The following is a 16,218-nucleotide window of genomic DNA, read 5'->3' as shown; positions in this document are numbered from 1 at the left end:
ACACTGAAGACAGGTGCAGGCTGTTGGGGATGAGTATGTGTTGCCTGCATCTCAAACTGAGGCGCAAATGGTTCCTGTAATCTGCAATCTTTTCTGGAAATCCGTTTATAATACCACTTCTTAGATGGGAAGTGAAACATCTTCAAAAACAAAACAAGAAAGTCCAGTTGCCTCCTGAAAAAGCACCTTTGAGACAACCATGACTTGGATGACTGAAAATCTCCGTAGACATTTAGCTATACACTTTGGGGTGAACACCCTTCGAATGGTGCGAGATTATGAAAGGATTTACAGAAAACATTGCAGACTACAGGAAAAATTTCTACCTAGATTTCGAAAATGCAGCCTGCCTCCAATTTAATTCTCCAGTGTCTTTCTGTTGGCTTGGAATAGGACACGGACCAGATTTTCCTTCCAACACTAATAAAGTGCATCCATGAACATCAACTAGCAGTCAGAAGACACGATGAAAATTCCTTTATTATATATCACATGGACAGACTTAATCATAGTTTCAGCTGGAATATTATAAGCATCCTAGATCAAGCTAAGTCCAGAAATGTGAGGAATTCTTGGAAGCTTGGCATTCAGACAAATCAGCCATCAACAGAAGTGACACTAGAAATATATAAGAGTTGTTACCTAAGCAAAGTGGTCTGAAATATTTTTTAAGTCTTAGAAAACAAGATAAGTACCAAAGGAAAGGGGACATGTTTGCTACAATGCATTATAAAAAATTGAAGTGGAAGTGTTTGCCTACCATGAAATGAATCACAGCTGGTAAAGTATACAGAAGTAGGGAGATGACCTTGTGGGAAGAATCCAGAGAAAGAAATATTTTGGGAAATATTAAAAAGGCAAATATATTTCCCCAAAGGATTTTAAAGGCAGAAACCAACCCCCTCCAAGTCTCTCTGCCCCAGACAGAAACTAGGTCTGCAGAAATGCAGATGTGATAATCTTGTCAGAAAGATTGGAGTCAGGAAACTCGGATTAGAAACAAAGATCCCTAGAATCACACCAAAAAAATCCAACAGTCATCAGCCACAGCCCCGGGGAAGCAGAATATAACCCTTGGGACATAATGGGATTAACCCACCACCATCAGAATACCAGAAAGGTACACTCAAACTCAGGTCAAAGTTCATGCCACAGGAACAACGCCAAACAAAAGCCCAAGAAGGTATAAAAACCCATTCCCTACTACATGTGGTCAGTTTTTTCCAGAGCCATCTTTCTGTCTGGTTCTCCTCTTCAATAAACTACAATCTTCTTTCTAAAGTAGTCTCCATGTTTGTTTATTCCCAGCTTGGACTGGACCCTGATGAGGATTTTTCTTTCAACCACCTTAAGAAGCAATATAACAGCATTAGGTCAGGGGTCCCCAGACTCTTCAGCTCATCAATCCCTTCATGAAGTTTCAGATTGGTCATCAACTTCTAAATATTTATTATATGAAAATAATCCAATAAATAAACAAACTTTAATTTATAGTACTCCAAAGACCTTCGGACATTTATCAATCCCTTAGATCAGGGGTGGGGCATGATGGGCCTTTTATGCCTGTAGACTTCAACTCGCAGAATTCCTGAGCCAGCCATGCTGCCTCAAGAATTCTTTGAGTTGAAGTCAACAAGTCATAAAGGGGCCATCGTTCCCCACGTCTGCTTTAGATAGTCCCATTAAACCTTGACGGTCAATTTGGGCCATTTGGGGGAACCCTACATTAACGAAACACTAGCTTACATATAGTAGGAATGAGTGAGTAAGAAAGAAACTCAAGAGTACCTCACTCCCTTGGTTCTCTGGGTATAAGATGGGAGAGAAACACTCTGTCTATTATAACTTTTAACAATAGAGTTCCAGTGGTTCTCATGGTCCCTGTTTCCTGATTAAGTGTATTTCAAAAGGCCAATATGACCCAAACAGTACCATCTCAGCTGCCACTAATCAGAAAAAGACTGGCAGAAGTTACCTTCTATTAGGTTGGATATGGATAGAGGGTGACATTGTGCATTCCTACCCTAGAGAAATGGTCAATAGCCTGTTCCTCACAGTGGGGCAAATAGTTCCTGCTCCCAGAATGTTAGACCTTTGAAAGTTAAAATCATAATTGTTTCAGACATATTGTGAATTGTTTGGATTGATTAGAGATGTTTATCATTTTGATTTTCTAATTTATCTAATGAACTATTTTTACAGTAGATGGTTTAATTGTACAATCTTGCATATACGTATAGGTCCCCCAAAGTCCAATTTTGTAACACATATAAATTAGATAAACATTAATAAATAATAAAGTATATGGCAATTACTTCTCCATTATTGACACTCTTCTGTGTGAATTTGATGAAAGTGGAACCATCAAGCAAAGCTGAATCCTAATCTAACATACTTATTGCATGAACACCAAAATTGTATTCAAAATATTCAGGAAAAATAAACCCATTCCTGTCTGCCTGCCTGCCTGCCTGCCTGCCTGCCTGCCTGCCTGCCTGCCTGCCTGCCTGCCTGCCTGCCTGCCTGCCTGCCTGCCTGCCTGCCTGCCTATCTATCTATCTATCTATCTATCTATCTATCTATCTATCTATCTATCTATCTATCTATCTATCTATCTATCTATCTATCTATCTATCTATCATCTTCTTAATGAAAACAACAGAACTGAAGACTGAAAGTTAACAAAATGTTGGTTTTGTGCTCTCTTGGCTGACCTTCAGTTGGTTGTTATTCTCTGTAGTCCCTTGGAAAATATCTTTCTACGAAGTCATAATTACAGAGGGAGATAAGTCTATATACTTTGGGTGCTACCTTGAAAAATGACCTAAAATCAAGTATTCCCTGATGAATATGGATAATGAGCAAGATATTTTGTTTTTAATGGCCACCTGACTTTCTCTATTGTTAGGAAGGCAGGAACCTGCCATATTTTCTCACTGAAATGTTCAAATACACACACACACACACACACACACACACACACACACAACACATATGAATGTAACAATTTGGTTTAGCTGAATTGGGGCAATTTTTTTTTTTTTCATTTAACAGGCACACTGTACAATGATACAAAATGATATGGGAACTTAAAACATAAAATTGTTGAAATCTTTTGAGCTTTGTGCAGGAACACTGAGATTTTTAAGATTTGGGGCATATTTATTTTCATTATTTTTCATCTAATTTGGGGATCGGCTAGCACCATTTTAGGCTGGTTGACAATACCTATGGTTACCGTGTGCCACTTTTAAGCAAATTTATGACTCATTTCTTCTCCAAATTTATATGGGATTTAAGTTAAATTCACTTAAACTGGATTTCATTGATTTACACTAATTATAATTTTTCTTATATTCTGCCTTTCATCCTAAAACAGTCCCCAGTTAATCACAACCTACAAAATGTCAACATAAAACATTCATTAAGAATAGTAAGTCAGATCAAGTCAGAGCATGTTAAATTTAGTATAATATCCTTCTGCTTTAATACTTAATTGCATGATTGACTAAAAGACCTGAAGGAAAGTAATAATTTTCACTATGGTCTCATCCAATCTCTGTGGTTGGAAGATGCCTCTTTAATTCCTTAAGATAGTCCTTCTTAAGACAGGTTCTAAGGCTTTGTCTCATTCCCAGCTCACCACTGAGATCATCTTCTAAGCATATTTATCTTGATCCAGTGATATACTGTAGTACTGTTTCTCATCTTCTACCACAAGCCCTGCTATTATTTGTGGTGCTTTGTGGCAACTCTGAAGCAATAGGGCAGCAGCTGGGATTGTTCAAGCTACTATTGGTGTTTTTCAGTTACTGAGGCTGTTATCATTCCTCTCCAGTCTCTGGTAACTTCTGACCAAAAGCAGGAGTGATCACGCCCATATAAGATGTAATTAGCATATTGCAAAGAATTGGGTATGTCTAGTTTAATGAAGAGAAGGACTAGGGGTGACATGATAGCAGTGTTCCAGTAGCTCAGGGTTACCACAAAGAAAAGGGAGTCAAACTATTCTCCAAAGCACCTGAAGGCAGGACAAGAAGCAAGAGATGGAAACTAACCAAGGAAAGAAGCAACCTAGAACTAAGGAGAAATTTCTTGACAGTTAGAACAATTAATCAGTGGAACAACCTGCTTCCAGAAGCTGTGGATGCTCCAACACTGGAAGTTTTTAAGAACAGACTGGACAGCCGATTGTCTGAAATGGTGTAGGGTTTCCTGCCTGAGCAGGGGGTTGGACTAGAAGACCGACAAGGTCCCTTCCAACTCTATTGTTGTTGTTGTTGTTGTTGTTATGGTTCCTTTTCATGGTCTACTGTTTATGTGAGACTGCTAGAGACATAAAGAGACTGCTCAAACGGACTGGTAGATTTTGTCATGGAGCATTGTGGGCTGAAGCATCCCTCAATAGCCCTCTCTTAGTCTACTGTTGAGCAAGCAGTAAGTGAACAACATAAAAGATGAACAAGAAAGAGACTGTGGGAATGTGATAAAGGCAGATGAGCAAGAGACGGAGAGAACAAGCAAGCAAGAGAAAGTAGGGAAGACCAAGTGAAGAAGCAAGAACCTGAGAGAGAGAGAGAGAGAGAGAGAGTGTGGAAGACTATCAGAGGAGAAAAACTGGTGACCGAAAGAGAAAAAGGCAGAATGAAAGACCTGTGAGGGATATAATGAGAATGCAAGAAAGTCAGTATGCAAGAGCACGTACAAGGAGCAGAAAAAGGATTTGTAGAGTAGGTGGGAGCTTCCCAGAAAAATAGGAGTGGATCAGATTCTGAAAGATGGATAAGCTCATGGGTGTAATCCTCTGTCAAAATTCACCTCCTCCTCCAGCAATTGGTGGTTGTTTTTCCTGGCAGAAAATCCACCAGTTCCTTCCCTTAATTTGTCAGACATTAGAGCTTCCAGGACAGCACCACTCCAAGCCTAATTAGTGAGGCAAACCAGAGATTATGTCAGGCCCAGCCCACAAATGACATAGAACAATCCAGACAAAGTTCTTTATTTGTTCATACTATATAAAAAGAATCTTGCCAGATTAAAACTATACAAGTTTCTAACAGGAGGTTTATGGTAGATCAGGGCTGGACAACTTTTTCATAATGACGTGGCCCAGAGTTATTGTAGTTGGGTAGAGATACAGCATAGTAGCTAAACTAATATTTCTGATTTATTTGGGATGGCGTTGCTGGCAGAATTGGTTGAATTACTGTTTTAAAAATTATTTTAAACCTTGAGTTCTGTGGTCAGAAATGGCTGTAGGGCTCATTAAAAATGTTTAAGGAGTTGTTTAAGCCCTGGGGTCCTAGGTTGACCTCCTGGTGATATATGGACCACTGGAACCATACAGTTGAAGCATATATGCTGTGTAATCTCCACCTGCCTCTGTTCTCTTTAATAGGATTTCAGAATAGACATGCACACATTCTGCTTATGAGAACTTTTCACCACTAATTCTAACTAGGCAAGCCCTGCCTCAATGGGTCATCATTTCATATTTCCTTACCTAAACAGAGAAACAGAATAACCATGGATGGGGCAGGGGGGGAAGCACTGAGAGCAGAAGCAATTCCAACTTTCTGCTGGCTTCCTCATATAGGAAAGTTGTCAGAAAGTGCTGGAAATGACAGTTGCATGACTGTGGCTGAGCGGTATTGAAGCAGCCACAAGTTTGCCATATTTCAACCCCACAGTCATGAGTCCTTTTTGGACACAATTTTGGACACATTCTATAAATAAGACCATTTGAGATGATTCAAAAACTGTTACCCTAAGATGCTTCATTTCACCCAAGAAGTTTACAGACATTCAGACAGACATGAGAGTTTTAGTAGATTTAATGAGTGGACATGTAAAACTTGTTCTTTAACCTTATCTGAAAGTAAACCTCTCAGAAAACAGTGGAGTTTTCTTCTGAATATCTGTGGAGATTCTCAGTCATCCAGATCATAGTTGTCTCAAAGGTTGTTGTGATTCATTGCCAGCCAGTGGATCCGGCAGCCGAGTCTGAGGAATCAGATGAGGAGGAGGGCCTGGAGTGACATTAGAGTCAGAGGAAGGCTCTGAGGAGCTCCAAGACTTACAGTCGGACGAGGAGCCTGGCCCCTCTACTCGCGCTCAGGTTGAGACACAGCTGTGCTGGGAGCCTGAGTTGGAGAGTGATGAAGAACAGTTGGGACAAATCCAGGATGCACGAAAGCACAAGCTAGAGAAGCGAGTAGGACAGAGGAATGCAATAGGATGGCTCCAAAGGCAAAGGAGAAGGCATTAGGAAGCCACGCCTTGGCTGAATTATAAAAGGGAAGGTGGGGGAGGTGCTGGTTACCAAAAGCAATCATTTGTGTTGAGGATTGAGTTTCTGTGGACTGTGTTTGTTTGCCTTGGACATTGACTCAGGTCTGTGAGAATAAAAAGGGTTGGTTTTTTCTTGTGGTTCCTGCCTGCTTGTTGGAAGAGGGGTTTCTCCTTGTGAGCATAACAAGGACTCACATAGGCTGGGACAGAACGAAGGTGCTCTTTTCTTCAAAAGGCAACTGGGCTATTTTGTTTTCTTTGAGGAAGAAGAAAAAAACATTTTGCTTCTCATCCAAGAAGCTTCATCAGTTCTGATGGCAGGGGATGGAAGGATAGGTAATGACTGTGGAGACCGGATTCTGGGGGAATGGAAGAATAGGTTGATAGGATGATGGTGGTGATGGAAATGGAAGGATTGTATTTCTTTGGAGCCATCTGGTCGTTAGCACTTTGTAGTGCTAACATTTCTTCTGAATAGTTACTATGGACTACAGGTAGTCCTTGACTTACAATAGTTCATTTAGTGACTGTTCAAAATTGCAAAAGCACTACAAAAGTGACATGACCATTTTTCACACTTAGGTCTGTTGCAGCATACGCCATGATCACATGATCAAAATTCAGATGCTTGGCAACTGACTCATATTTATGATGGTTGCAGTGTCCCAAGGTCATGTGATCACCTTTTGCAACCTTCTAATGAGCAAAGTCAATGGGGAAGCCAGATTCACTTAACAACCATGTTACTATCTATGTAAGTGGAAGATACCATGGAAATCTCAAAAAACAGCCAATGATTTATAAAGCTTGTATAAATCAGATACAGTGATCATCAGGAGGCATCATCTGACTGGTTTCATCCTTAATAGAAATCCTCAGATGGGTAACCAGATGGGGATCACATTGTCTACAGAGCTGAACTTATGGCTCTTCACATTACAGTAGATGATTACATACAGTATGTTAGCTTAAGAAGCATTTGTCTCCTATAATCTTTTATTTATTTAGTGGCATTTAGCAATTGCACGATGGGATATCTAGAAGCTATTAGAATGGTATAACCAGAATAACAAACCAGAAGCAACTTTTAATACTACTTTGTTATGAAAGTAGCAGCATTTTTTCATACTCAGGCAGAAGTTTGAAAAATGTTAGATTGTTTTAATAAATTAGCAAAAAGGTTTGTGTGAAGTACTTCTAAATCATACATACTTGAAGATAAATAACTACATTGGCTACGAAAGAAAAAATGCAAAATGTGTATTGAGATTGTAGTTTTATTTGTGCAACCAAAAAAAATAATAATAATAATACAAAATACACTGGTCTACAAATTCTGGGAAATTATCGATCTCCAAGATAAAATGTGTTAATTTGTACATATTTTGATTAGATGAGTTAGAAAACAGGTGATAAAGGTGCTGGTTGGCTAAAGTTTTCAAGATATTTCATAATAAAGATTTATATACAGGCAAGTCTATTTGCCTACAAGGGAGGTAGGTATCTAATGATCATGATGCCTTGTAACGTCTCAACAAAGTACAGTAGAACAATGAAAATGGTACCACATGGAAGTATATAAATTTATCTTCACTTTGAGACTAAAGATTATTACCTAACTGTAATTTATTGTTCTTTTATTGCAAGGTACATTTATCTTGGTCAGATCTATGCATCATACAGTTACATCTGGTGGCTTGTGAAAGTGTTATTGTCTAACACAGTGGTTCTCAACCTTTTTAATGGCGTGGCCCCAACCGGTCGTAAGTCGAGGACTTTCCCTGCCCGGGAGCGCCACACATGTGTGGTGCCGCCCCCTGCGCCGGCTGAGGCGACGGCGCAGGGCGACCACCGGCTGGGCCACCAGCTGGCCCAGCCCAAGGGAGGTAAGGCACCCGCCGGGCCCCACGCGTGCCAGCAACCCTCCCTGCGCCCGCCGGCCTCCCACCTCCCACCCCTGGCCCTCTTTTACTTACATTTTTAATAGTTGCTCAGCAGGGAGGGGTGGAAGCTTCCAGACAGCTCACCTTCGTTGCAGACAACTTGCAGCACCATTTGCAGACTGGGGCTTTTGGCGGGCTCAGCAGGGCAGAGACAGCCTGGACAATTCCTATTGGCTTTTGAAAGCCAATAGAATTAGACTCTATTCAAGAGAGTCTATTCTATTGGCTTTCAAAAGCCAATAGAATAAAAGGGAGTAGCACTGCTAAGGAAAAGGGGGGGGGAAATGGCGGATTGCATTGTTTGGCGACCCCCGTGAAATGGTCATTCGACCCCAAATGGGGTTGGGACCCACAGGTTGAGAACCGCTGGTCTAACATTTCCAAGGAACAGTTGAGTGATATTTTCCCTCAGAAGCCAAGATGCCACAAAACTGTGTAAACAATGCAGATAACATCTGCTACATTTATGGCAAGGTTACATTTGCATCTCAAAAATGCAGTGTGATGGCAGTGGTAAAAAAAAAAAAAAAAGGCATACCACCCATATTTTGGATCCAAAACAGGGGAACAGAACAAAAGTTGGGCCTCTCATTATTGTTGCATTACACGTGCAACTTATCTGTGTCGTTGGCTAAACAAGAAGAAAAAGTCCATGCCTTTTGCAGTTCCAATGGTGTGGAGGGAACCCACCAATCATAGTAGTGACTGATCTTTTCACATGGTTCCCCAATTGCAAAAGAGTTCTCAAGAAAGAAGTGGATTGTGGAATATCCAAACATTTCATCCATACTGTGTCCTGTACCCTACAGTGAGGACTTGCCAATTCCAAATCGGCCAGAATCCTACTCTCTAGAGTAGACTCAGATGATGATAAAGATGATGAGCACGATGGAGCTGATCCGGGGCCGTTGATGTCAGTGGACCCAAATGTTAGTCCATTGTATGCTCTTCCTGAACCAATCTAATTTCACAGAGTGAACTAAAAGACCTGGTCAGGGGTTTGGAATTGCTTAAGAGTAAGGCAGAGCTACTGGGCTCCAGATTACAATAGTGGAAACTTGTCATTTAATCTGATCTTAGAGTTTGTCAGTTTTTCATGCAAAAAGCATGAAGCTGTTACACGAAAAACCAATAAGTGAATGGAAAGTTATGTTATTGGTATCAATAAAAAGATAAATTTATAATGATTGGTGTGGCACCATTCTCATTGCTAATACTCAGGACTTAATTTTCCTTTATTAGTGACCCAATTCTAGTAAAATTAAGCTACTTTCATTTCCGAGGTTTTCTCCTTGTAGACCAGTGCTATCTGTAGTAACCTCATGAAGTCTGGGGTTACTTATACCTGACCTGCAAAAATCTATGAAATCAATAGGTGGCAGCAAGGAAATAGGGAAATAAAACCTATTCTGTTATCTAGTGCTCTTCAGAAGCTCCATCAGTAGAATTCAAACCATTCATTAGCAACTTATATTTTTAGACAGAATAAAGGAGATTTTTTTTAGATACACACATTGGTTCTGTATATCGTGTATAGAAGTGGGATTTTTGTTTTTTTTTTCTTTTTTGGTTAAAACAGCAAGCCATAAAATAGACAAATTGGCAACATTCTAAAGAACATTTTTGAAAGCATTAAGCACTTTTGGAAAAATAAAACTTTTCATTTTCCAACCACTTCTTTGCCAGAAAAAGATACATCTATTGGAATGTATGTTTTAATTGACCATACAGTACTTGTACCCTCAGAAAGCATATGCCTAGGGGTAGGCAACCTTGGCTCTTTTATGACTGGCTCAGGAATTCTGGGAGTTGAAGTCCACAAGTCATAAAAGAGCCAAGGTTGCCTACCCCTGGCCTAGGCCACAGATGTCAAACTTGATCGTGTCACATGACGTATCATGAGTATTGTGGGGCTTCTTGCCTTTGCGGAGCCGGGGTGTGCGTGGCCTGCACCCCTGGCCTAGGCAAAAAAGGCTAGGCAAAAACTCTGTTAAAACTCTTGAGAACATAAAGAGAGCCTTGTTCCCTCAGATTGAAAGTCAATCCATTTGAGTTTCAATGACCAGTCAGATCCACTTGGACATGAAAGTAATAACCCCAAATTACTTTTATAATTCAACTCCAGATGTTGATTTTACAAAAACGATGACAGAGATCATTTACCTATAGGCTTGGATTTGCTTCCAGAATATTTTTTCCCTAGACAATTAATCTGTCCAATGAATGATGGTTTGCATAAGATGCCAGGTCAGCCAAGAAAACTACAGTAAGAATAAAGAGGGTTGCACGGAGTTACTTCTTACTTAATTTTTCCATGATGTAATCTAATATCTCAGGAGGACATATTTGGAGAATGTGGTATAAAAATTTAAATAAAATAATAAATAGGATGGATTATGTTATGTTAGATACAACATAACATAAAAAACAGGCAGAACTTGAATCAGTCATGGCCACCATCTTGACCTATTTGACCATAGCCTGCAGATACCTGAGTTACATTCAAGAAGTTCACAGATATGGCCAGCAAGATTAGAATCACTCTTCACCAGGGTTCCCTAGCAACTTGATATTTAAATCATGTTGTCTGTGATTCTGGAGGTAGTAAATTAGCATAGAGATTAATAGTCTTTAATTAATAGTCCAGTCTGCCATGATTTCAGAGCTAACTTTTTCAATCATCTAAATAGGCAGGTATCATTTTGGATGACTGCAAATTGCATGGTTTAGCTATGTATTCTGTAATGATACAGTTTTATTAGTCCTGAAAATTGCACATTTTAATGCAGTAGTTCTTAACCTTTTTGACCAAATCGCCCCCTTGAGCCAGTGAGGAAGTTGTCATCGCCCCCCCCCAACATAACCTCTCAATCATAACATAGGAAATAATTCTTCAATTTATGCAAACACTTTTTTTTTGTTTTCTTTAAAATTGTCATCAGGACATATCGATACAAATACTTTATTTCCAGTCTTTTTTCCATATCTCAACTATGTGAAAAATTTTGGTGCCACCCGTCACTTTATTCCCAAACTTCGTGATACATGTATTTCATTATTATCTTATTTATTCAAGACACTTAAATGTAATGACCACTGAAAACAAAATTCAATTGCAAGAAAGTGAAATGCCCGAAAAGAAAAACAGTAACATTTAATGATTGAATTACAAGTGAAATTTAAGACGCAAGAAGAAATATAAAAAGGGCATAAGAACAAACCGCAATGCAGGAACTAAGAATTTCAAGATGAAAACTCTGAAACTAAATTAAGATTTGAGGAAAGTATATATAGTCACGCACACTGTAAAAAGGATTAAAAAGACAGAAAGAAAATATAATATCAAACTGGAGTGCATGCTAAAAAAGTACAATACAAAGAGACACACAAAATGTTTTACAGAGCACAACAAAAATTAGAAAACAAAGCTGAAAACTCAAACTGTGACATCAACATTACAGCTGACGTCACAGGGGACAGCCACTCAGCATGTGATGTTTCGAAAGAAGCGCTCCCCCCTCCATCACTGCCCATTCTGGCCAATGGCGTGCCACTGTATGGGTAGAGGCTGCTGCGCAATGCGCATGAATATAAGCGATGCATATTCACATATGTACTGAAGCTAGCTGGAGGAACATTTGAAAACACAATTCAATCCACTAATAGCGAGCGATCTGATGTTTTTGTACGACAGATATACAGCGATTCACTGTACGAAAAAGTCCCAAAACTTCTCGCTCCATCGCCCCCATATTGCCCCCTTTTCATTCCTTCGTCCCCGCATCACCCCTTTTCGTTCCATCGCCCCCCTGAAAAATGAAATCGCCCCCTGGGGGGCAATATCGCCCAGGTTAAGAACCACTGCTTTAATGGATGATACTGTTTAAATGTGAAATTAGAAAGTACTAGAGTTATAAGAAAAATGACAAGGAAGAAAAGTTCATTTTATACCAGGGGCAAAAAATGGCCTTTCTAATGAAAGACTACCTATCAGGAGTTCTGCTCAAGAAGTATTTATGGAAATCCTCAATGTTGAACAAAGAGGTTTGAGAAAATTCAGTGTGAAATTGCACTGTTACAATTTAATTCTGATTTGATTCTCTTCTTTTGGGCGTCTGTCAAAATCAGGATTTCTTTGCATAACTAAGGCAGAAAGATGGTATATTAGCTACCACTTCTGGCAATCTTCACTATATTTATCCCAGAACTGGAGAAGGGTGGCCTGTAATAGGTAGTCCTCAAGTTACAACAGTTCATTTAGTAACTGTTCTAAGTTACAACGGCACTGAAAAAAGTGCCTCATGACTGTTTTTCACACTTACAACTGTTCAAGCATCCCCATGGTCACATGATCAACATTCAGATCTTTGGCAACTAGTTTATATTTATGATGGTTGCAATGTTCTGTGATCATCTTTTGCGATCTTCTGACAAGCAAAGTCAATGGGGAAGTCAGATTCACTTAACAACCTTGTTACTAACTTAACTGCAGTGATTCACTAACAATTGTGGTAAGAAAGGTCATAAAATGAGACAAAACTCACTTAACAAATGTCTCACTTAACAACAGAAATTTTGGCCTGAATTGTGGTCTTAAGTTGAGGACTACCTACACTGAATTATGAAACTTTACAAAAGTGGTTCAAGGAAACAATATATAAACCCTTCAATCTCTAAACAATTTAGCCTGATTTAAGATCTAGCCCCTTTATCTAGATCAGGCATGTCAAACTCAAGACGTCACATGATGTCGTGCAATGTATCACGACTTTTCCCCCATTGCTGGCAATGGGGTGGGCGCAGTTTCCATGCATCCAGCCTGTGGGCTGGCAGTTTGACATGCCTGATCTAGATTTTTACAGTTTGGCTAACATAAAAGGCTATATGATAGATTCTCTTTTATCAGAAGGAGCTTGCTCAAAACTAGCTGCACAAGATAACTGAAATTGCAAATGATCTACAATCTATAACAGACATGTCAAACTTGGGACGTCATGTGACGTCACGCAATGTATAGGGCCGGTTTTGCCATTGCCGGCAATGGGGTGGACATGGCTTCCACATGACACATCTGGCCCACGGGCCAGCAGTTTGACACCCCAGATCTACAGTTATGAAAATCAAGAAGTGGGACTAAAATTAAGCATGAAGAGGACCAAACTAATTGCAACAGGTAGAACACACAGTCTTAGAACTGATAATGAAAAGCTAGGATCTTTAGGATTTACTACTTTTAGGATTGACTATCAACAATAAATCAAGCAGCAGGGAAGAAATACACAAGAGAATAACTATGAAGGCCTTGGGAAAGATATTTAGATATCAATAGCAATGATATTTAGACTTATATACTGCTCCATGATGCTTTTACAGCCCTCTCTACAGAGGGGTAAGAGTCAACATATTGCCTCCAGCAATTTGGGTCCTCATTTTGCCAACCTTGGAAGGATGGAAGGCTGAGTCAACCTTGAAATGGTCAGGATCGACTGAATCAAACTCCTGGCAATCTGAGCAGTTAGCCTGCAATACTGCATTCTAACCACTGCGCCACCACAGCTCGTCAGATGCCTGAATTTGAACTGTGCAGGCAATGCTTTTCCAACTGTGACATTCTATGAAAGTGAAAGTTGGACTTTGAAGAAGCAGGAGAGGAAGAATATTTGAAGTTGGAGTTGGCGTTGGAGAAGACTCCTAAGAATATCCTGGACTGCCAAGAAAATGAATAAACAGATCATCCAGAGTTCTCACTCAAGGCACAAATGAGCAGGTTCAAATGATTAGACACATATAATAACTTAGGTCTCTGGAGGGGTCTATAGTGCTGGGAAAGATGGAGAGAAAGAGGATGACCATTAGCAACGTGGATAGACTCAGTTATAGTGACAGTAGATGCACAATGGAAGACCTAAATGACTGGGTTGAGGACAGATCCTCCTAGAGAAAATCTAATAAGATTTTAATTATGACCTTTTATAATAATAATGGCTTTTTAATAAGGACACTAAGTAATGACAATGACTTGATGACACATACAGGTAGTCTACTACCACAATTGAGCCCAAATTTTCTGTTTCTAAGTAAGACAGTTGTTAAGTGAGTTTGACAATCTTTCTTGCCACAGTTGTTAAGTGAATCACTGCAGTTGTTAAATTAATTACAGAGATGTTAAGTGAATCCGGCTTCCCCCTTAATTTTGCCTGTCAGATCACAAAAAGTGATCACATAACCCGGGGAGACTGCAATCATCATAAATACATGCCGGTTGCCAAGTGTCCAAATTTTGATCACATGATCATGGGAATGCTGCAAATGTCACAAACATGAACAATGACCATGTCACTTTTTTCAGTGCTATTATAATTGTGATCACTAAATGAATGAATCTAAGTCGAGGACTACCTGTAATTAATTGTTCCTATGTTGTTTTTATAGCGAGACACTGTGGTTTTTCCAGTATCCCAGAACTATCCTAAACATTCCAGCATACTATAAATCAATGCAAAGCTTTGAGTTTTTGATATTCGCTTCAAAATCTATCAATCCAATGTTGCTTTAGTCTCAGTATTTGCATTTTTCCTGCCATTCTTATAATTTGTCGATTGGATTGGATACTTTTCCCTTCAAAAGCTTATGTTGCAAACCATATTAGCTGACATTACATGCCCTATTTTAATGAGAAAGCTGGCAGTTCTAATTTAATACAGTGTTAAAAAATCTGAAAAATCTTCTAGTTCAGGATGTAAGGTACAGTGGAAACATACCTGTTCTGTGGTACCTGCTAAATAAACCAGCAGAAGCCTGTTCAGAATATGATCCAGAAGTTATATTGCCAGTACAGACAAGTATGCCATACATCTACAGTTATATTTATAGTGTAAACAAAGTTTTCAACCTCATCCACATTAGATTTCATCTAAGAATTCTCCAAGGGCAGAACATACAGTTTGTTTAATCATATTTTTGCTTTCTCAGCTTTCTCCATACTCTAACACTGAGTTAGTGATTGGAATAAAACAAAACAAAACAAACAATAAACAACATCACCACCAAAAACCAAATTAACAAAATAGCTGTTTGTATTGATTTTAGGGATAATTTTATGTAGAACAGATTGGTCCTACATTCAGTAGCATTTTGAAACAAGCAGATTAAGTATCAAGGGACAAGTCCTTCTACTCCAAACCAAGAGGGAATCATATAAATCTTCAGATATCACAAGTAGTCCTCAACTTACAATTGTTTTGTTTGATAACGGTTCAAAGTTACAATGGTCACAGTGGTTTACAACTTGTCCTTGGACTTATGACTGTCACACTACCCCGATGGTCATGGGGTAGCAATTTGGGCACTTGGCAACCCCATTGGTTATGTGATTACGGTTTGCAACCTTCTCAACTGGTTTCCAACAAGCAACTTTAATTAGAGGAGCTGGATTTGCTTAATGACTGTATGATTCATTTAACGTAAAAGGGATCACAGTAAAAGCGATCATGAAATTGGGTCTAGTCACATGATGACTGTGCTGCCCTACTCTCCTCATGCACATACATACACATATACATACAGTAAGAGTTCTACATGTATTTATTCACCCCTCCCCAAACCAGGTCCTCAGAAAGCATCCTCCCCCATTGTGCCAGTTCAGATTCTGAGCTCAGCACTGCAAGATTCCAATGGGCACACATGAAAGTCCAGGAAAGCAGTCCACACATCAAGTGGGTCAGGATTCACAGCATGAGCACACAAGGCAGGGAACTGGGCACGATGATCCAGCAACATTCAAGTCCTCAGGGTGAGATTAAGTAAGCAATGCCAGTGCAGTCCTTCATGAGTGGCGAGGTTGCCTCCTTGTGAATAATCTAGCTGACTGGCCTTGTGCCTGTCTCCTCTCTGCCCTAGTTGTGTCCTTGGATCGGGAGGTGTGAATTCTACAGTACCTCCTCCTCATCAACAGGTGGCAGCTGTTCCTGGAACTCACCTAGAG

The sequence above is a fragment of the Crotalus tigris genome, unplaced genomic scaffold, assembly GCF_016545835.1.
Source record: "Crotalus tigris isolate CLP2741 ecotype Arizona unplaced genomic scaffold, ASM1654583v1 scf7180000019663.277103, whole genome shotgun sequence".
Classification (NCBI taxonomy): domain Eukaryota; kingdom Metazoa; phylum Chordata; class Lepidosauria; order Squamata; family Viperidae; genus Crotalus; species Crotalus tigris.
The sequence above is the reverse complement of the archived record's forward strand: the minus strand, read 5'-3'. Positions refer to the sequence as shown.